The following is a 23,602-nucleotide window of genomic DNA, read 5'->3' on the forward strand; positions in this document are numbered from 1 at the left end:
AGTAAGAGAGGACACAAACAAATGGAGAAACATTTCATGCTCATTGTTAGGAAGAATCAATATTGTGAAAATGACCATACTGCTGAAAGTAATCCATAGATTCCATACTATCCCCATCAAGCTACCATTGACCTTCTTCACAGAACTGGAAAAAACACCTTAAACTTCATATGGAACCAAAAAAAAAAGAGCCCACATAGCCAAGACAACCCTAAGCAAAAAGAATAAAGCTGGAGGCATCACACTACTTGACTTCAAACTATACTACAAGGCTACAGTGATCAAAGCAGCATGGTACTGGTACCAACACAGAGATATAGACCAATGGAACAGAACAGATGCCTCATAAGTAATGCCACACATCTACTAATATGTGATCTTTGACAAAATGGGAAAAAACTAGCAGTGGAAAAATGATTCCCTGTTTAATAAATGGTGTTGGGAAAACTGGCTAGCCACGTGCAGAAAGCTGAAACTGGACCCCTTCTTTACATGTATTACAAAAAGTAACTCCAGATGGATTAAAGATTTATACATAAGACCTAACACCATAAAAATCCTGCAAGAAAACCTAGGCAATACCATTCAAGACATAGGCATAGGCAAGGATTTCATGACTAAAACACCAAAAGGAATGGCAACAAAAGCCAAAATAGACAAATGGGATCTAATTATGCTTAAGAGCTTCTGTACAGCAAAAGATACAAGCAATAGAGTGAACTGGCAACCAACAGAATGGGAAAAACTTTTTACAAGCTACCAATCTGACAAAGGGCTAATATCTAGAATCTACAAAGAACTAAAACAAATATACAAGAAAAAACAAACAACTCCATCAAAAAGTGGGCAAAGGATGTGAACAGACATTTTTCAAAAGAAGACATTTATGTGGCCAACAAACAAGACAAAATGCTCATCATCACTGGTCATTAGAGAAATGCCATTCAAAACCACATTGAGATACCATCTCACGCCAGTTGGAATGGTGATCATTAAAAAGTCTGGAGACAACAGATACTGGAGAGGATGTGGAGAAATAAGAGCACTTTTACACTGTTGATGGGAGTGTAACTTAGATTAATCATTGTGGAAGACAGTGTGGCAATTCCACAAGGATCTAGAACTAGAAATACCATTTGACCCAGCAATTCCATGGCTGAGTATATACTCAAAGGATTGTAAACCAATCTATTATAAAGACACATGTACACATAAGTTCATTGTGGCACTGTTTACAATAACAAAGACCTGGAACAAACCCAAATTCCCATCAATGATAGACTGGATAAAGAAAATGTAGCACATATACACCATGGAATACTATGCAGCCATAAGAAAAGATGAGTTCATTTTCTTTGCAGTGACATGGATGACTCTGGAAACCATCATTCTCAGCAAACTGACACAAGAACAGAAAACCAAACACCTTATGTTTTTACTCATAGGTGGATGTTGAACAATGAGAACACAGACACAGGGAGGGGAACATCACACACTGGAGTCTGTTTGAGGTGGAGGGCTAAGGGAGGGATAGCACGGCATGGGGTAATTGGGGAAGGATAACATTGGGAGAAATACATGGGGGATGTAGGTAGCAAAACACCATGGCATGTGTATACCTATGTAACAATTCTGCAAGATCTGCACATGTACCCCAGAACTTAAAGTATAATAAAAAAATTATGAAAACATTTATCTGATTCTTAACAGAATATACACTCTTTTTTTCTCATTAGGCTTCCTATTGTCTCATAAATGTAAAGTGAATGTTTTGTTTTCTAAATCTTCAATTTATATACTTAAAATGGTCTGAATTAACATACACACACAGACACACACATGCACACACAAAAGATTATTTTATATACTTGGAAAAAATCTTACATTATTTTTCTGGAGTTTCTTACTAAATTATTTTTCCAATATTTGGACAGAGAGCAAGAAATAAAATTTACTGTTAGGTTCAATACCACATCCACTGAGGTATGTTTTAGTCAAATATTTTTTGCCATGTTAATGGGCAGGTATGATGTGTACATGAGTAATTGGGGGAGAGGGTCTAAGTATTTTAAGTGGTTTTGACAGGTATGCCTATATACTTCCACAAATGCACATTAAATGCCAACACTTGATCAAAGAAACATTGCAGTCTGAATTCTGAAAACAAGAAGTCCAGGGGGATATGATTAATTGGATAAAATTAAGAAAGAGAGAAAAAGAGATATAGCATAAGCTTGATCATAAAAATCCCAAGATACTAGATTGATTTCTAAATTAGGTCAAATAAATCACAAATTTTATACAGTAAAAAGCAAAATTAAGATGTTTGCTACTCCCAAGAGGTTAAAGAACCTAGAAAGAAAAATATCTTTTTTTAAAAAAAAACTCTTTTTAAGAGTTTAGACAAAATTATGGATAAAAAGTTACAATGAGTTTTAATTTGAAAACAGTTTGTGTTTCAACTGTGGTGTACCAGAGAACTTTATAAAACATGAGTTATTTATCGTGTTATATATCTACAACACCAGGAATTATATGGTATTTATCGAATGAGTTCTTTTCTATAAGGCTCAGAATTACATATGAACATCAAATATCTTTGATAATTCAAAAGCTACCAATTCATGATTGTTGATTAATTTAATGAATATGATAATTGGTTGAATATTCTGAAAATACTTGTGTATATTTGAGATGGGAGCAGACTTCAGATCATGGAAGACATACAGTGGTGAGAAGGTTGATGCTGGGGTCAGCCTGCCTGTTTGGAACTCTGGCTTTACAACTTAGTCACTGTGGTTGATGTTGAGTTTAAACAGTTCTTAATCTCTGAACTCAGTTTCCTCATCTATAAACTTGAGGATAAGATTACTCCTCTTCCATTTATTGCTTAGCATCATAATAACCTGCAGCTATTTTGTGCTCACTAATAGTAGTACCCTATAAAAGTTAGCTCTTTTAGTGAAGCTATTTATACCCCAACCCCCTTATGTTCTCTGTTGGTTAAATATCAACTCAAAGGGGAGAAAATCTTTGTTGTCTCTAATTAATTAGAGTCTAGTGAATAAAAATAACAGACAAATTCCTTCTCTTGAGAGTGTTGAATTAATCTTTCTTCACTTACCTTCTAGACTAAGTATATATATATATATATATATATATATATATATATGACATTAAATAAACTTATTCTGTTCTAAATAACTATGCATATATAATTATTATGATAAAAAGTTTGGGAAGAGCTGTGACCTAATATTCTACCACATAGCTGGATAGGCAAATTGTCTCAATTATTCCATACACAATTTTCTTGCTGCCAGAATCCTCAGGGCTCTTGAAAGACAAACCAGAATTTTAATAGAAATCAGCTGGCACAGTCAATACTGTTAGTTGGATTGGACCTCACTCTCAGCTGTTGTTGTCACTTTGAATGTTCTGTTTTGACTCACTTTGGAGTGTTCTTTCCAGTTTTTTACTCTAACTCTGCAGTCCATTCTAAAATTATGTTCCTCGTTTGGTAAATACTTTTCAATGGCTTCCTAGCCTGCTTAAGATAAAGGCCTACGGGGAAGGCTCATCATGACCTCCTTCCACTCACTCCTCCCTTACCTCTCAGATCTTGTCTCCTGCTATTCTGCCTCTTGTCCCGCTTATCCAAACTCATGTCCTTGGTGATCCCTCAATGTATTCTCAACACAGAGATTTTTGAATTCATTGCTCCATTAACTATGTTGTTTTTGACCCAGATCTAGAATACTGATACTAGGTTTATCATGGAAGTAAAGATCATTTTGTTGTATCACATCAAGTGTGGTAGAGAGGACAATGCTCTCCCTCCAAAGTTGTCCACATTATACTCCCTAGAACATGTCAGAACATGTGTCTATGTTGCCTTGCATAACAACAGACTTTGCAGAGTGATTAAAGATCTGGAGATGGGGAGACTATCTCAGATCATCCAAGAGTGCCCATTACAATCACAAGCATCCCAGTAAGAGGAAGACAAAAGGCTCAAAGTTGGAGAAAAGGCAATGCAATGATGAAAGCAGAGAGAGAAGAGATAATGTCAAATGGAGCCACAAGCCAAGGAATGAGGACAGCTTTAGAAACTAGAAAAGGCAATACAATAAATTGTCCTTCAGGGTCTCTGGGAAAAACACAGTGGCCAACACCCATTTTAGAAGGTCTGATCTTTTGAACTGTAGTATGATGAATTTGTCCTGCTTTAAGTCTCTAAGTTTGTGGTAATTTGTTAAAGCAGCCAGAGGAAATAATACCACAAGTTTTCTTTGGTTGTCCCTTTGTGTAGGATTGAGTCATGGGATTAGTTCTGATTGCTAGGCTGTAAGCAGAAGGGATATGTATGACTTTGAGACTGAAGCACATACAATAAAAACTGATGTGTGACTCTAGTTTCTCTCCCACAGCACAGAGACATCTAGGGCCATATGCTCCTGTGCAGTCCAAATTAGGTGGAGCTGCCACTTGCTTTGATGCCTCACTGACTGTGAGGGGCAGAACCCCTCACCAACCCTTGCTGAACATGCAACAAATGCAAGAAATCATCTTTGGTTGCATTGTTCCACTGATACTGCTGAGTTAATTTGTTACTAGAGCACAGACTATCACTGTGAATTATATACATTTTCTTAAGTTCTTCCGCCAAGTGTCACTTCAGAAAGAACTTCCCTGACAACATTTAGTTTTTTTTGTTTGTTTGTTTGTTTGTTTGTTTGTTTTTTTAATGTAAAAGCAACCTCTTTCTCTAGTAATAAATTTCCCTATTCCTTGGTTTATTTTATTGTACTTTTTTTTTTTCCCAATAGCAATCTTCACCATCTGGTGCTCTATATTTTTGACTTATTTATTTTTTACTATCAGTCTCTCCAACAAGAATGTCAGCTCCAACACAGCAGAGATTTTTATCTGCTTATCACTGCTTTGTCCCAGCACCAGACTAATGCCTAACATGTGATAAGAGCTCAGTAAATGACCACGGAAAGAATAAATGAGCTTGTGAGGTGACTATCCATTCATTTTTGTCCTTTTTTTTTTTTTTTTTTTTATGATTAGAGTTGTCTGAACTCATTTCCTGACTTTGACTTCTGCCTCAGGCTGAATAAGCTGACTTCTTTATTTCTGAGCTATTTCTTCAATTCTTCCCATCTACAGATTTTACTTTGCCAAATGTGGTAAGAGCACTTCCAATAATTGTCTCCCCTGCACTTTGATAGAACTAAAAACATGAAGTACAGAACATGGAATGAAAATATTTGGACCAAAAATAAATCACGTGCTAAAACTTGGGTTACAGAAATAAATGTAGCCAATCTTGAAGGTGTTCTTAATCATGAGAGTGGTGGTATGCAATCAAGACAAAGTTACAACCAGTGAGTACAAACATTCATTATCTGTTACCAAAATACTAAGAGTAAGGCCCAGAATCTAAAGATAATTTTCTGGAAGTTGTTATTGTTAAATTGGGCAATCTGTCATTTGTTCAGAAAATTTATTTATTGACTACCAACTACTTAGTAGTCATTCTAATGAGTGCTGGAAGCAAAATAGGAAGCCCAAACCATACTATCATTGCCCTCATATGGCTTAGTGACCTATGGGATTAGCAGAGACTTGGGAAGAAAGAAGAGTGACATTCTCTTCAGCAAAAATAGCAAGAGAAATCGAATGCTGGTGATAATAAATTGCAGCTGATCTGAAAGGTCAAGGTTACAGGTACATGTGGGAGAAGGGGCAGCATATGGAGAAAACCAATGGAGGCCTTGTACTAACAGTTTGAAAAAGGGTTTAGAAGTTTTTCAAGAAGAAAATTCAGGATGACTAAAATGATTTAGAAGAATGGTATGATCATATATACAATTTAGAAAAATTGTTCTGTAAAAAAATGCAGTAGATAGATGGAAAGAGAACAAGAGAATAAGTAGGTATCCTAATTAGACTATAAGTAGGTGTCCTATTAGAATTTCATTATAACAATCCTGGCCAGGCGTGGTGGCTCATGCCTGTAATCCCAGCACTTTGAAAGGCCAAGGCCATCTGAGGCCAGGAGTTTGAGACCAACTCGTCAATACGGTGAAATCCCATCTCTACTAAAAAAAAAATAAAAAAAAAAAATTAATTAGGCGTAGTGGTGGGTGCCTGTAATCCAAGCTACTCGAGACAGGAGAATTGCTTGAACGTGAAAGATGGAGGTAACAGTAATCTGAGATCTCATCATTCCACTCTATTCTGGGTGATAAGAGCAAAACTGCCTCAAAAGAAAAAAAAAAAAAAAAAGATTTTTTTCTATCAATCCTAAAAAGAAATTGTTTCTTTGAAGATAGGCATGGCTGTAAGTATAGAGAAAAGCTGAATGATATAGTAAAAGCTAGAGTTTCAAATCTCAAGGGAAAATATTGGTATAGAAATAAAGTCAATCAAGATATTGGACACACCTTTTATTGTGAAATATTCTGATTGAGAACAGGCAGGTGGTAACCTTAATTTAATTGATATTTTCCATGTTCCCTGGTAATGATTTTCTCGCTCCTGGATCTCAAGCCATATGCTAAGTTTTAAGTGCTTTTCTTTTTTCTTTTGGTGAAATCTTCTTAGATAGTGCCTGTTAATTTCACAAAGATATTTAGCTTATTACAAATTCAAATGTTTCAGCCTAAATTGAACTTAAGAAAAAAAACTGTGAACATCATAATTTGAGACAGTGATGATTACCTCTTTGATTTTGTTTGGAACACAATTACTTCCAGTGATGGAGGAACTTACAAAGTTCTTAATCCACTATCATTGATTTTGCTCAGCGACAATCTTTTGTTTCAATCTGTTGATCATAAAATGTTAGAACTATATCCTGTTTTCAGAAATATGAATCTGTGATGAAACACACACAATATCACACCCAATTTTAAAAGGGTCTTAAGAGAGAAAGAAAAGTAATTCTGACAAATAATGCTGAGAACTTTGGCTTAAATCCAAAACTGTGTGACATAGCGGAAGAACAGAGTAGTTTAGTAAGCTATATAACAGCTCTATAATTCTTGTAGCATCTTTCTGAAGCTCTATAAAGGGGCTTGCCTATAAATCAGGATGAGTTATTACTTGGTCCTTTTCATCTTACCTATCCATGTTTTTCTTGGTCTTAGAAGAAAATGGGGACAATTAAAAAAAAAAGAACATGGGAAAAATTACACACACAAACAAACACACACACACACACACACACACACACACACACACACACAAAGGCTATCTCTCTCTCTCAATCTCTCTCTCTCTCTCTCTCTCTCTCTCTCTCATGTGTGGACAGGAGCTCAGTCACTCCTAAGACTGGTACTCTCCCAGTTGGGAGAAAGCCTCAATCATATTAGATTGCACCAACCATGATCAGAAACCAACATTCAAAGGGGGTATTTGCGAAAGCAGAGCAAATATTCAGAGAAACACTAAAACCTGAAAATGGATGCTGTTAAATTCTTAATCATAATAAGAGCTTTGATTTAATTAGTTCTCATTTGTACTGAGCCTGAGCTAAGAACTTTACATACATTTTTTCACTCAGTCTTAACAACAGCTGTATACACAGGTATGTCTGTATTTATAAACAGGAAAATGAAGCTCATATAAGCTAAGTCATATTATTCATTGAGAAGGCAGAAGAGCAAGGTTTGAATTGATAGCTTTCTGACTTCTTCGCTCATTTCCAACCATTGTATTCTGATAGCCTGGCCTAGATTTTAACCCCATAATGATCCAGGGTATTAGCTCTTCTTTTGCTCACTATAAAAGACTTTGGGCTTTCCCAAGGGGATTGAGTATATCATTAAATTATTAACATATAAGCAGTCAACCAGCTGGTTTTTCAGACTAGGATTCCAATAAGTCACAAAATTGAACAAAGTTTGCCAGAAGAAGAGATGAGTATGAAGGTGGTAGATATGATAAGCATTCTCACCAAAGGGTGAAAAATGTACAAAAGCAAAAAAGCGCATGTTTTGACACTCAGCCCTGCTTTGTTAGGCCATATCTGTGGTCATTGTATTTCTACCAGATTGAGGACAGGAGAGAAACAACGAGCATTACAGACAGGTGTGTGAATATATGCTGATCCATTTAAGGAGCAGGGTAGTTGAATTCATAATACATCTACATGGGCAGGGATCATGCCTTCTCTACGGCATGGTAGGAGAACCGCTGCCAGTGAATAATTATTAAATATTCATAATCTAGAACACACTGGACACTGATTGAAGCTGGGTACCTGGAAAAGATAAAATAAAATAACAGAAAGTAAATGAGCCCATATGGTGGTGCCAAGTGTCATCCAGCCCACAGCAATAGCAAGATATAAGCTAGTCATAAAAATACTCAAGAGTACGACTACTAGTAGAAAGAGCAAAGAATAAGAAGGAAAAATAATCAATGAACTTGATGTACCCTGGGAGTATTTTCAACTTTTAATTGAAAATAACCTGTCGTCTTATGCCTTCATTAATATTTGTGACCATTCATGAAAGTGGTAACCTTTGACCACCACTGTCCCCACATCTGGAGCAATATTATCTCTTCACTGAAATTCATACATATTGCAATCTAGATGCTAGAGTCCTTTTGCTTGTTTTCTTAGTTTCCTGCAATCTTTCACTTCATTTTTATTTCTCTATCGTTAACTCTATCATGACTCTATCATCTCTATCATGACTCTATCATCTCTTTCATGATTCTATCATCTCTATCATGACTCTATCATCTCTGTCGATCCTTTCATATGATGCTTTTCTGAGTCTCACTGTTATGACATCCATCCTAAATGGCTGCTTTTTCGAGACCCATGCCCCTTCTGATTATTGAAATATTTTCTTAGCAACTTCATTTAAACAACCTCTTCAAATTTACTCATCAGGGTAATTGTGACTGCTGAGGTAAACCACTGTGTTATCTTAAGAGGTGATTGTAGTCACTGGTTGAATTGAACAATTTTAGTGAAATATATGACAAGAAGAAAAAACCTACTAGGACAGATTCTATTTCATTTTGGCCAGAATGAGTGCTATGAGACTTCCAGAAGGAATTCTAACTGACATACACTGTAAAGAGATGCTGAGAAGTCAGATGTTATAACAGGAGTTTTCTTTGCATAAGCATTTAACGAGTCTTTTAGGAAAACTTTTGAAAAATCATATAAGGAATGTGGAGTGAGTCTCTAGACAGTCTCTCCCAAATGAAACCTGGTACACACATCTCTTTCCAGTATTCAGAAATTGTGCCCTTAACGTTCATCCTAAGGAATAAAAGAGATGAAGGGTCTTGACATTGATCTGAGAGATGGATTGACAATAACAAGATAAAACTGTGTTCCTTTGAAACAATTTATGGTATCAATTTACTGTTCTCTGCCACGTTGACATACATATTGAAAATGTAGCCAGTAGGTAGACTCAAAAGTGAGGGACCAGGTTTAATATGCTATTTGTAACCCTGAAGCATCCATAAGAAAAGAGAAAGAGAAGAGCTTTGTGAAATCCTAATGAAAGGACCCAAGAAACAGAGAACACTCTTGTGTTTCTGTGAGCCTTGGTGCAGTTCTGATGGAGCTAGTATTAAAATGAACAATAGCAGAGGCAGAAAGAGTGATGGCAGCAAAGGTAAGCATACATATTAAGAAAGTAACCAGCAAGGTTGACTCAAAAGTGAGGGACCACGCTTAATCTATTACTTGTAACCCTGGAACATTCATAAGAGAAAGAGAAGGGCTTTGAGGAATCAAGTAGAAAGCACCAGCAAGGAGGAGAGGTGAGCTCCATCACAAACAGGAGAGGGAACTGAAATGGAAGTCATGGTTCTGCGGTGACGGCATGGAGAGCTGACAGAGAGGCAAAGCACATTCATTCTCCATAACTATTTCACCTCCATTTCCTTTTTGTTCCCCTGACTGATATGGGCAAGGGAAACAGGAGGTAGACTAATAAGAGCAGCAGAAAACATAACTTCAGTATTTATCTTTGGTATTTAGTGAGGACACTGCAGGGTGACCCTGAAAGAGAACCAGGACAATTCTTTTTTCTTTTCTTTCTTTCTATTTTTTGCAGTTGAACTTTAGTAACAGATTTGTACAAACTAGATTCATCGATGTTTAGTTAACAGTAGAGCATTGGGCAATAGTAATTAAACATTCTGATTATATTTTGCTAGAATTTAAAAATTAGTGACAGTCATGCATAACTTGCAGGGGCATTCTGGGGATTAGATATGTGTGAAAATATTTTGCATAATATTTTATTCACCATAAATATTTTTAAAATTGTAGTTTCTCCTCTTCCTTCCCCTTCCCTACTTTAAAATAAAGACTAGATGATGAGATTTTGGTTAACAGTGAGTATATAATAGAAAGAATATTTGACTTGGTGATTTGGTTTCTGGAATTGAGTCTGTTATTACATCAAGAATAATTACAGATTATTCTTAGTCTACAATTAAATTTAGTACTGCTATATAAGAGCCTATGAGTAACATAACCTCTCCAGGTTTCAGTAAGACAACAAGATGAATTCTGAAGTCTTTGATGGTACTAACACTGGGAATTTCTGGCACAGACTAATTGTACACCAGGATTGATGTACCACCTCTGCCATGAGGGTGGTTCAGTGTGTTGTTAAGTTAGTCACAGATGAAGAAAAGATAAATTCCCTCACCAAGCTAAAATTGCCACATATTTTACAGACATATTTAAAATGAATAAATGCAGGTATCCTGCCAGTGGTGTTAAATTCACCATCAGGTATTAGCAGCTTCAAGATTCTATAGAGAAAATTGGTTGGCTGGTTGGAGTCAGTCATTGCCTTGAATAAAAATGGCACATATGTATAGTCAATAGGACAGAAACCACTGTGTGAGAAATACCGGGCCTTACGCTTCAGAGCTTTAACAGATTGCTGGCTGGGGTGAGAAAAAATTTATTCCTTTTACATCTCACTGTGAAATTAGTCTAAAGCATTCTGGGAACTCACTCATTTCTTTACAACATCTGGAAAGGAGACTGAATATTGATCTCTTTGGACTGCTATGTTTTGTCGAGGGTGACAGTTTCTATATTCAAGGGAAAGGTTATTTGAGAATAATGAAGACATTTCACATAGCAAACCTCAATACACATCCAGATAAAAAGCTGAATTCTTGTCCTCAGGTTGTGCAATTTAATACAAAATGTAGAAGTAAAAATGTAGAGAACACTGCTGCTCTGCTGCCAATTCATCACAGAAAATATCCCTCAAGACTGCAGGCTGGTGTCATCTGTAGCATTGTCATTTGCCCAGGGAGGGGCACACAGGTTAAAGCTGACAGAAAGGTAGACTGGGCTTTCCTATGCTGTCCTTTTCATGCCATTTTAATTCCATTGCCTGGAGTTGTGTCAACTTTTTCTTAACACTACGTATTCATTTCTTACAATGCATGGTTATAACAACAGTGTATACACAGCCTTTATGCTGCCATTTTCCCATTAATTAATTAGTTATAATTGACATTCAAGATACATACAAATGTAACTCTAGGATTGTTCCAAGCACAAAATTGTCAGCACTCATTATTGATCTGTCGCAATTTGTGTGCAATTATGAATTCGGTTAAATCTATAGCTTTATGTATTACTAAATTACTAATGGGGGCTGTGATATGGTTTGGTTCTGTGTCTCCATTGAAATCTCCTCTTGAATTGTAATCCCTACGTGTCGAGGGAGGGATCTGTAATCTCAACAAGTTGAGGGAGGGAGACAATTGGATCACTGGGGCAGTTTTCCCCATACTGTTCCAGTGACTGAGTTCTCATGAGAACTGATGGTTTTCTAAGTGTTTCAAGGTTCCTCCTCGGCTCTCCTCTCTCCTGCCACCTTGGGAAGAATGATGCCTACCTCCCCGTTCCCTATGACTGTAAGTTTCCTGAGGCATCTCCAGCCATGCACAACTGTGGGTCAGTTAAAACTCTTTTCTTTATAAATTACCCAGTTTGGGGAATTATCTTTATAGCAGTGTCAGAATGGACTAATACAACTTGACTACTCTGATAAAACAGGGTCTCTTCTCTCTCTGGGCCGATATGACCAAATACCTGAACATTATTTCCCTTTTGCTTTCATTTTCCTATACAAGTTATGATCACTTCAATATCGTTTTCGCTGATGATTTTCATAAACTACAGTTTTACATTTTTCAATATCTATCAAGACATGTAATCAAGACCTTCACTGAATGAACTTAAAGTTACTATTAGAAAGAAGATGTTTATGAATTCCAAGAATAGAAACTTCTAGAGATAAAATGTCATTCATAAGAATCATTTTAGAGAACTTATTTTTGCTCTTGATTTTTGTAGATGCACTACTTGAAAGCCTTAGAATAGAGATGATGGGGCAGTTGCCTATCCTCCTGTCTCATATAAGTTTGGTCTTTATCAAAACTGCACAATGCACATCAAGAAAAAAAAGAATTATATCATCTAATATACCACATAATATTCCATTGAACTGAGTAGCAGTGATATTTGTTTATTTATTCATTTTTTTAACAAAGATGCATTTATTACCAACTATGAACATGACTCTACTTGTATCTAGTCTGTTGCCTTGCTATACTATAAAATTTCTAAAATAATAACCTGAGATATGCTTTCAGGATCCTGGTTGCATCCTCATCAACAGATCAAATAGAATGAGTAAAATGGGTCAAGTGACATATCTTTGCTTTACTTGAGAGGTGGTAGAAATTATATAAAACAGACACCATCAATTCTAAATCAGCTAGCCACATCACCATGTAATTAGCTTTCAGATTTATAAAATTAAACATCTCAAGTGCTCCAGACCTTACTGAGTGACCAGAGTCCAAAGCATTGTGATAAGGAGGTCAATGAAGGCCACAAACTACAGTATCTCCATTCAAACAAAAGAAAATGAAAATACGTACAGTAGTATGTATTTCCAGTTGGTCACTCCAATCTCTACCTCCATCTCACCCTAAACCCTCTTTATAACTCATATTACAGCAATGAGGGGGCACTAATTTTAAACAGACAGTATGTGTTCCCAGAGCATTATCTCTTTTAACATTTATCACATCTCAGTCCTTATTCGGCCATAAATGCACCTTCTGACCCTAAAAGACTCATTTACATTAACATATTACATTTGAAAGTATCACAATGTTTAGGCCTTTATGTCCTGGAAATTCCTTTTCCCTCATTTTATTTAACTCTCTTTATCTGATACCTTCCCCTACAAAGTAGTTTTGCATTCTAACAATGACCTTACAAGGCACAATGGGAGGTGATGTTTTTCAGGCTAAGGAGTCCCATCTGTTCCACTCAAGGAAGGTGGCCACTTAGTCTGCAATTTTACAGAGCCCACTGTGGCAGGGACAGGAGTGACCTTGGGTTACAGGTAATTTCTTTTGCTCTGCTTTGATTGTGTCTGAATGCGCAGGTACTAGGAAATCAATGAACAAATTATGTGTGTATGTGCTCATCATTTATATTTACACATAGCATTTACTTTTTAATAAAAGGAGGATTGGAGGATGACATTATTATATACTGAAAGTTGTGGAACCACAATTTTCATCAAAATCACAATAGTAAGAAATAATTATATTGCATCTGACATAATAGAATCAAAAGTTTTTTTCTTTGTCACTTTGTAAGTAGTATGGCTTTTTCCATTTTGAAATGGAAATTTCATCACCTGGTTGTCAGTCTTAATGCCACTAAGAAATATACAGGGAATGGGAAGAAGAAAAGAAGAAACAGAAGTTATATCTAATTGCTTTAAAGAGAGTGTGAAAATAAAACTTCATTAACTTATGCTTTGACCAAAGTGAAGCAAAATAGCTGGATTTTCTGAGTCATAAACTAGAATATCAAAAATCATAGTGAGGCCAGTCTATGGGAAGTAATTAAAATGCTAGCAAATGTTTATTTTGTGTTAGGTACTCTGCTAAACACTTGAAATGCATTACAGGTTTAATCCTCACAACAATTCTCCTAAGCAAGTATTTCCATATCTCTACTTTAGAAATAAGTAGAAGGTCAGTGAAGTTAGAAATCTGCCTCAAGTCACACAACTAGAAATGATAGAGTAAACTTAGAATGTAGATCTCTCTAATTCCAAAGCACAGCACCTAAAACAGTACAAGATATAAAGCAAATTCTTCATAAATATTAACATATTATCAGTATTATGTAAATACTACATGGTAATGTTTTTTGCCTGGCTCTAGCAGGCCATGTACATTGGTAGACCTGACTGCCACAGAGCTGCTGTGATTTACAGGTTCTGAAGGCTCAATTCAAATGAATAATATACTCATTCTCAGAAAAATTTTATATCCCACTCCTAGCTAATATCCTTTTAACTCAGTTACTTTATTTACAGAAAAGTCCAAATTATTCTGGAAAGCATAGTCCGTAAAAAAGAGGCTTTATTGAGACTATATTGAAATGAGATAGAAGAGGAACAAGCATGAGCATTATAACAAGGTGCAGGACTTACTCTGTAGATAAATTCAATGCTATCTCAAACCCCACACCCACTGAGGCCCAACAGTAATGCTTTCAGAGTGACTTCCCCTCTTTGAGAGACTAGGATGGACTTCATTAATATAACAGTGTTTGGGGGACTCCCATACACCTTGTTTATTTAAGGTAAGATTACAGATGAAACACAGTTGGTAGCTAACATAAAAACGGCTAGGGAAATTAGGGACTGGGCAGTTGCTTGAATAGGAAAGGAAGTTATTTTCTTTCTCTCCAACTTGGAAGTTAGCTTCCATGTTGCTAGGTAATTGTGTAAGACTAATCTAGATACAATAATAAATGGGGCTATGAATTTGATTACTCTAAGTACCTCATACAGTATTTGATTTTTTTGTGTGTGGCTGGCATATTTCACTTGGCATATTATCATCAGGGTTCATCCATGTTGCAGAATTTGTCACAATTTTGCTTTTTAAAATTGAGTAATGTCCCATCGGTGTTTATATCCTATTCTGTTTATACATTCATGTGTCAATGAACACTTGGGTTACTTCCATGTTTTGGCTATCATTCTATAATACTTTGATGAACATGGATATATGACTATCTTTTTGAGACCCAGCTTTTAATTTATTTAAAAATAAGAAAGAAATGTACCCCAATCCAGAAGTGGTATTGCTGGGTCATATGCTAATTTAGTTTTCTGTTTTTTTTTTTTAGAAACCACCATACTGTTTCTATAGCAGCTGTATCTATTTTACATTTCCATCAGCAATGTACAAGGGTTCCAATTTTTCCACATTTAGGCCAATACTTGATTGGTTTTTCTTTTCTTTCTTTATTTCTTTTTTTTTTTAATCTTTTGGTAGTAGCCATTCTAATTACTGTGAGATATTACAGTATGCTTTGTAATTCCTAATGATTAATGATATTGAACATCTTCTCTTGTGCTTATTGGCCAGTTGTGTATTTCCTTTGGAGAAATGTCTATTCAATCCCATTTTTGAATTGAGTTTGTGTTGCTATTGTTGAGTTTTAGGAATGTTCTGTACATCCTGGATATTTACCTCTTACTAGCTATACAATTTGCAAATATTTTCTTTCATTCTGTATGCTACTGCTTTTTTTTATTCCATTCATAGTGTCCTGTCATAAACAAAAGTTTTCATTTTTAAGATGGAGTCTTGCTCTGTCACCCAGGCTGGAGTGCAATGGCCCAATCTTGGCTCACTGCAACCTCCGCTACCCCGGTTCAAGCAATTCTGGTGCTTCAGCCTCCTGAAGATCTGGGATTATAGGCTTACCCCACAATGCCAGGCTAATTTTTTGTATTTTTTGTACAGATTAAGTTTCACCATGTTTGCCAGACTGGTCTCAAACTCCTCGTATCAAGTGATCCACCCACCTCAGCCTCTCAAAGTGCTGCTGTGAGCCACCAAAGCTGGCCAAAAGTTTTCAATTTTCATGATGTTCAGTTTGTATATTTTTTCTCTAGTTTCTTGTACTTTTGGTATCGTATACATAATCTACTTTTCAATATTAGATATAATTTCTGGTCACAACATATAGATCTGTATCACTGTTTTTAATTCTATGTGGAGTTCAAAAACATGCATGTAAAATAATTTATGCATTCCTTTATCAATGAACATTTGTATTATTCTAACATTTTATTTTTATAAATTCTGATGTAATAAATATCACTGTCTTTTTTTCATATGTATAAATTACTATGTTAATAGAAAGAGTATCAATGCTTTAAAAAGAGAAGATGCACTTTGTTATTTTGGTATATCCTACTAAATTGCCCTTAAAATTATGCTATTTATAATGTAACATTTTCCTCATCCAGTTGACGCGATAATTGCTATCTCTCATTTTTAATTTTTATTGAAATGGGTCAAAAAATGACATATTATTATTGCCTTATTTTGAACGGTCATTTATGTTAATTTGTTGATACAATTTTATTGCCATTACTTCAAGAAATTATTCATTTTCTTTTAGTTCATTTGTTGTTTTTATGTTTTACCTCACATTTTTGTATATTTGTCTATATTATATTTCTCTTACATATTTTTAAAAATTTTCTTCAAATTGTGGTGCTATTGTTTAAACTTTAAATGGAAAAATATGCTTATTAATTTTGTTTTGCCATAGTATTTGGTAATGCTTTTATATTTAGACAAGTAAATATTTTATTTCATTTCAGAGTATTGCTTATAACTTTTAAAAACTTTTCCTATCTCCAAGGTTATAAAAATGTTTTCTTATATTTATATTCTACCATATCCTAATGATCACATCCACCAAGCTTGGTAAAATGTAAGAAGGAATACATGAGAATGTGAATACCAGAAGGCAGAGATCATGGGGAGCCATTTGAAAGGCTGGTTACTACAGCTGATTATCAAAGTCTTGGGCCATATGATAACTTTGTTAATAATGGAGGCATTGAATGTTATATCCCCATGGACATAACTGAAAACAATAATTTTCTAGAAAACTAATTCTTCAAGCAGGCATTATCTACCAGTTTTGTAAACATATATAGATGTACAAATATAAACATATATTTGATTTGATAGAAAACTATAAAATTTTTTGAGCTTATAAAGCCACTGATTTTAAATTATTCCACCATAATAGAAAAAGGAAAATAAAAAGAGAAAGAGAAAAATAAAAAACAAAAAGTTGCAAATTATAATTGAAAGACACATCAAATGTAAGGTCAGATATTTAATAAATAAACACCTTAAGCTTCATTTTGAAATGTTCACATTGAGATTTATGAAATATAATAGGTTGTTAAATCTAGTTTCCTCTACAGAACTTTCAATAATTCTAAGATATGGATAAATTTACTTATAAGTAATTTGATTAAATTCTGCAGTGAAAAAAATAGAATGACTGAATGGATTTTTAAAAATCCAACTAAATTCTGCCTTCAAGAGACTCACCTCCCCCTTGAAAATACATGTACACTAAAAATAAAGGGACAAAAAAATGATATTCCATGCAAATAGAAGCCAAAAGAGAATAGAAGTAGCTATACTTATTGTTATAGTGCATTTTGGCTGGTATAATAAAATACCGTAAATAGGGAAGTTTATAAGTAACAAAAGCTAATTTCTCACAGCTCTGTAGGCTGGAAAGTCCAAGGTCAAAACACCAGCAGATTTAATGTCTGATGAGGAACCATTTTCTGTTTCATGAATAATACTTTCTAGTTTTGTCCTGACAACCCGAAACCATTTTCCTCACAACAAAGTATTTTCTGTCTCATGAATAATACCTTCCGGTTGCATCCTCATAAAGGGGTGAACAAGCTCTTTGGGATCTATTTAATAAGGGCAATAATTCTGCTTGTGAGGGATTTGCTCTTATTACTAAATCACTTTCAAGTGGCACAACCTCCTAATACCATCATCTTGGGGGCAGAATTTCAACACATGAATTTTGGAGAGAACAACAGCATTTAAACCATAGCCTTTATATTAGATAAAACAGACTTTAAGTCACAAACTGAAAAAGAGACAAAGGTCATTATATAAAAATAAAGGAGTCAACTTATAAAAAAGAATATAATAATTAAAACTATAAATGCATGCAACTTTGAAGGATCTATAAATAAAAAGTAAATATAACAGTTCTGAAGGGAGAAATAGAGAATGATACAATAGTAGTAAGGGACTTCTATATGTCACATTCAACAATATGTATATTATTCAGATGTAAATCAATAAGAAAACACTGGACATGGTTTCACCTTAGACCAAATGGACCTAACAGACAAATAAAGATAATTCCATCCAACAGTACCAGAATGCACATTCTTCTCAAGCACACATGGAACATTTGCAAGGACAGATCATGAGTTAGGCTACAAAATGAGTTTTAACAAATTTAAGAAGATTAAGAACAGAAAAATTTCTTTTCTGAACATAATTTTATAAAACTAAATATTAATAACAGAAAAAAGACTAATATATTTACAAGTATGTGAAAATGTAATGCCATGCTTCTGAAAAACCACTGGGTCAATTAAGATATCAAAAAGTAAATGGAAAAACAATTTGAAACAAAACAGGAAACATAAGCTACCAACTTATATGGGATGCAGAAACAGCAATTCTAAAGGGGCTGCATAGGGCAATAAATGCCTATATGAAGAAAATAAAAAGTCTCAAAAAAAGAAAAAAAACAAACAAACTATCTTTATATGTTAAGGAACCAGAAAAATAAAATAAGCCTAAAATTAGTGGAAGGAAGAAAATAACAAAAATCAGAGCAGAAATAAGAATTTTTTAAATAGAAAAAAAAAAATAACAAACTGAGTTGAATTTTTGAAAAGATAAACAAAAACAGCAAAATGTTAGGTATACTGACTAAGAGAAAAGGAGAGAAAGAGGAGACATTACAATTGATACCACAGAAATGCAAAGAATATGATATGGTTTGGTTCCACCTCTCCACCCAAATCTCATCTTGTAACTCCCTTAGTTCCCATGTGTTGTGGGAGGAACCTGGTGGGAGTTGATTGAATCATGAGGGCGGGTCTTTCTTGTGCTTTTCTTGTGATAGTGAGTCAGTCTCTTGAGATCTAGTGATTTTAAAAACGGGAGTGTCCTCGTACAAATTCTCTTCTCTTGTCTGCCACCACGTGAGACGTGCCTTTCACCTTATGCCATGATTGTGAGGCCTCCCAGCCACATGGAACTGTAAGTCCAATAAACCTGTTTGTTCTTTAAATCTAGTCTCAGGTATGTCTTTATCAGCAGCATGAAAATGGACTAATACAGAATCTTAACACACTACTATGAACAACTATACACCAAAAATTGGATAACCTAGATGAAATGAATAAGTTGCTAAAAAAAAACAAACCCCCATGACATGTCTTGAGCTATGTAACAGACCTTCACAAGCACCCCAATACCAAAATAAAAGATTTTTTAAAAAAAATTAAAAATAAAATAAATTAGTAATCAAAAACTTCCCTCAAAGAAAAGACCAGGAACAAATGGCTTCACTAGTAAATTGTGCATCCTATCATGTAAGGAAGAATAACGGCCAATATTTCTGAAATTCTTTCAAAAAATTTAAAAGATGAAAATACTTCCAAACTCACTTTTCCGGCCAGCATTACCCAGATACTAATGCAAGACAACATGAAAAGGAAATTATATACCAATATAAAATGAATGTAGATGGAAAATTCTTCAACAAAATACTAGCAAACCAAATTCACCAGCACATTAAAAGGATCATAAACCAAGATCAAGTGGGATGTATTCCTGGAATACAGGACTGCTTCAACACATGCAAATCAACAAATATACACAGAACACCAAAATAACGAATAATAAAATAATACGGTCATAACAGTAGATGCAGAAAAAGCATTTGACAAAATTTGCTATCCCTCGTGATAAAAATTGAATAAATAAGATATAGAAAGAATATATTTTAACACAATAAAGGCCATATATCACAAGCCCACAATTAAAATCACTCAATTATGCAAAGCTGAAAACTATTTCCTTAAAATTAAGAACAAGATAAAGATGTCCACTCTCACCACTCTTTTTCAATGTAGTACTTGCGGTCTTAATGAAAACACTTAGTGATAGGAGCAGGAGGCAGACAAATTCTTAGGAGGAATGGGTGCATCCCCAGTGAAACCTTCCAGCGAAAGACAGCCTGAAGCCTAAAATCCAGGCCAACAGTTCGGAGTAGAATCCGAAAGCCGGAGTGAGAACCTCCTGGATACCTTTCAGCCAATCAAGTAACGTTTTTTCCAGGCCAGCCCGTGGATCAATCAGCATGCACTTCCTCCAACCTGAGCCCAGGTAATCCACGCGTCGGGATGACCCACCTGCGGGTAGGGGAAACCACTCCAGTCTCTCCACTGAGCGGCTGCTTCACTTTGCTCACCCCCCAGGTGTCTGTGAAACCTCATTCTTCCTGGATGTGACCCAGGAAGTCAGGACCTGCTGAATGGCCGGCATGAGAAGGGCTGTAACGTTGCCCTGGCCGCCTCGCCCAGCTGCGGGAGGAGCCAAAGGGGCTGTAACGTTTCTGGCCAGCTCCCTGAGCTGCGGGAGGTGACATACTCCTGAGTTCTTTGGACTGAGGCAGGGAAGAGCCGCGACCCTTCTGGAAGCCCAGACCCTAGGACTCCCTGGGTTAGAACTGTAACTGTAATGCTCTACATCCTTCACCCTCCGTTGGTGTCAGGCAGCTGCTCCACGTGCCGGGGCAGGGCTGCAGCCAGCCCAGAAGCTGAGGTCCAGAGCTAGGTGGCAAGACTGAACTAGCTGAAACGTAACCCCCACCCATGGTTTGCTGATCTGTGGGTGGCAGGCATGAGAGAGCTGTAGCACGTGCCCCCACCCCTTGGGGCCCCCCAGTTGCTGTGTCTCCGAGTTTGGGGGCATCACCACCTTCCCTTAGTCCAGATGCCGGCACCTGCATCTAAAGCTGCTTATGGTATGCCTGGTCCAGCAGCAGCCTCAGACAGAGCCAGTGCCTGTGTCAGTGCCTGGGGCTTCCTGCCCTGCCACAGCAGCCGGTGCACTTGGTTGTGCACGGTGGCCTGACCCTGAGCTCGCTCACTCACACACAGCTTACCTATTTGCACCTGGCTTGCACTTGGTGGGCGTAGGATCCAGGCCAGTAACATGAGCCAAGCACAGCCTGCTGGGCCAAGTGGGCAGAAAGAGCCCAGTGGGCACAAGCAAACTCAAGTAGAGGCACTGCCAGCCACAGTGATTTCAGGCTGGAGAAGCGACACCCAGAGGATCCTGTGACATTAGACAAGCAAAGTAAATAAAAAGCAGCTAAGCAGAAAAAGAAAAGTTAAATTGCCTCTGCAGGTGAAATCATCTTTTACATGAAACAATCTCAATATTCCACCAAAAAACAACCTGTTGAACTAGTAGTCTAATTCAGTAAAGTTGCAGGATATAAAATGAATGTACAAATATCAGTTATGTTTTGATGCACTAACAAGCTATCTAAAAAACTGTCCAATATACAATAACATCAAAAAGGATAACATACTAAAGACTAAATTTAATCAAGCAGGTGGAAGATATGCAAACTGAAAACTATAAAACATTCATGAAAGAAACTGAAGAAGATATAAATAGAAATATATTCTGTGTCAATAAATAGAACATACTACACAAAGTGGTCATACTACACAAAGTGATCTGCAGATTTAATGCAATCCCTATCAAAACTTCAAAGATTTTCTCCTAGGAATAGAAGAAAAATCCTAAAATGTGTATGGCTCCGCAAAAGACCTCAAATAGCTAAAGCAATTTTGAGAAAAATAAAAAAGATAAACACTGGAGGCATCACACTTCTGCATTTAAAATTATATTAAAAGCATAGTAATCAAAATAGTTTGGTTCTGGCATAAAAATATACTTATAGACTAATGGAACAGAATAGAGAGCCTAGAAATACACTCATGAATGCATAGTCAACTCATCTTCAACAAAGTCACCAAGGATATGCAATGAAGAAAGGTTACTCTTTTCAACAAATAGTGTTTAAAAATCTAGATGTCCACATACAACAAAGAAATGAAATTGGTTCTTTATTTTACATTATACACAAAAGTAACTCCAAATGGATTAAAGATATAAGTGTATTACCTAAAACTCTAAAATTCCTTGAAGAAAACATATAGAAGCTCCATGACATTGGTCTTGACAATAACTTTCTGGATATGACACCAAAAGCACAGGCACCAAAAGCAAAAATAAATAAGTAGGATTACATTAAACTAAAGTTTCTGCATAGCAAAATAATGATAATAATAAAATTTAAAAGATAACCTATGAAATAGGTGAAAATATTTGCAAAGCATTTATCTGATAAGGAATCAATATCCAAAACATGTAGGAAACTCCCACAACTCAGTAGCAAAAAAAAAACAAAACACAATAAAAAACTACAAATGACAGAACAGAATGCACAAAGACAGAGGTGTGTGACTAAGAATCGCAGATTCTCACCCTACCTGTGTTTCACAATGGCTAAAGCGTGTGCAGGATTTGCAGCCTACAGAGGGATGAGAGAAAATGAGAATTCAAAACTGAATTGCTTGATTGGCTATGCTATGCAATCTTGACTACTAATTATGCAGGTGATTGAGAAGAAAAACACATTATTTTTAACACATGGCAATGACATCCTGAATTTTTTTTAAGAAAATATCTCTGAGGCCACAAAAGAAAATTAAATGCAACAAGAGACTAGACATAGATTAGTTGAAGCAAACACACAACAAACCCAGGCAAATAAATATATGTGTGTTCCAACATCTGTCTTTAATTTCCTTTAAAATTTTCCACCTGGACCTCAGAATCTTACTTACAAGAAACAAATCAAGCCCGTCCGGTGTAGACATTTATACCTTCAACAATATGAAGATTAAAAAAAAAAAAATCAGAGCTTTATAAGGATGCTATAATTCTATAAAATTAATAAAACTACTATTTGTTTCTAGAAACATGTGAAGCAATATGTTCTCAAAAACAGTGAAACACAACATCTACAAAAGCTGAACAATATTGTTTTTTAATGTTGTTTGCTTTTAACTTTTATTTTAGATATTAGGGTATATGTGCAGGTTTGTTATATGGAAATATTGCACCCATGTATTGAGCATACTACCCAATAGGTAGTTAGAAAAATACATTTTTTTAAGTCAAAGATGGTTCTACTAAACTGAAAGTAAGTCTGCAGGTGTCAATACAATACACTAAAAATTAAAGAAAGAGAAGTTCCTTGACACAAGCCTCTTAATTTGAACCCAAATGTATGTGTACTCTGGTAGGTTCCCTCCATTCCTAGTGACCACACAGGGGATAGTGGAGCATCCAAAATGCAAAATGAGGGTTTGGAGGATCACTTATCATAGCAAGAACAGATTACAATCATTTCATACATAAGCAAAAAGAGGCAACTGTGTGAATCGATCATACTACCTGATGTGGTCTGGCTCTGTGCCTCCACCCCAATCTCATCTGGAATGAGAATCTGAATATT

The 23,602-nt window shown here is 35.7% G+C and overlaps 1 long non-coding RNA gene across 2 annotated transcripts in view; it reads right to left on the reverse strand.

The window, feature by feature from the left end:
- Nucleotides 1–20,784, reverse strand: part of LOC141580635 (uncharacterized) — a 398,860-nt gene extending 378,076 nt beyond the window's left edge. For both annotated transcript variants that reach the window (XR_012512909.1, XR_012512910.1), the window contains exon 1: nucleotides 20,415–20,784. This is a non-coding gene — a long non-coding RNA (uncharacterized LOC141580635). The remainder of the gene's footprint in view (nucleotides 1–20,414) is intronic.
- Between the last annotated feature and the right edge of the window lie 2,818 nt (nucleotides 20,785–23,602).

This window comes from Saimiri boliviensis, chromosome 1 (genome assembly GCF_048565385.1).
Source record: "Saimiri boliviensis isolate mSaiBol1 chromosome 1, mSaiBol1.pri, whole genome shotgun sequence".
NCBI lineage: Eukaryota > Metazoa > Chordata > Mammalia > Primates > Cebidae > Saimiri > Saimiri boliviensis.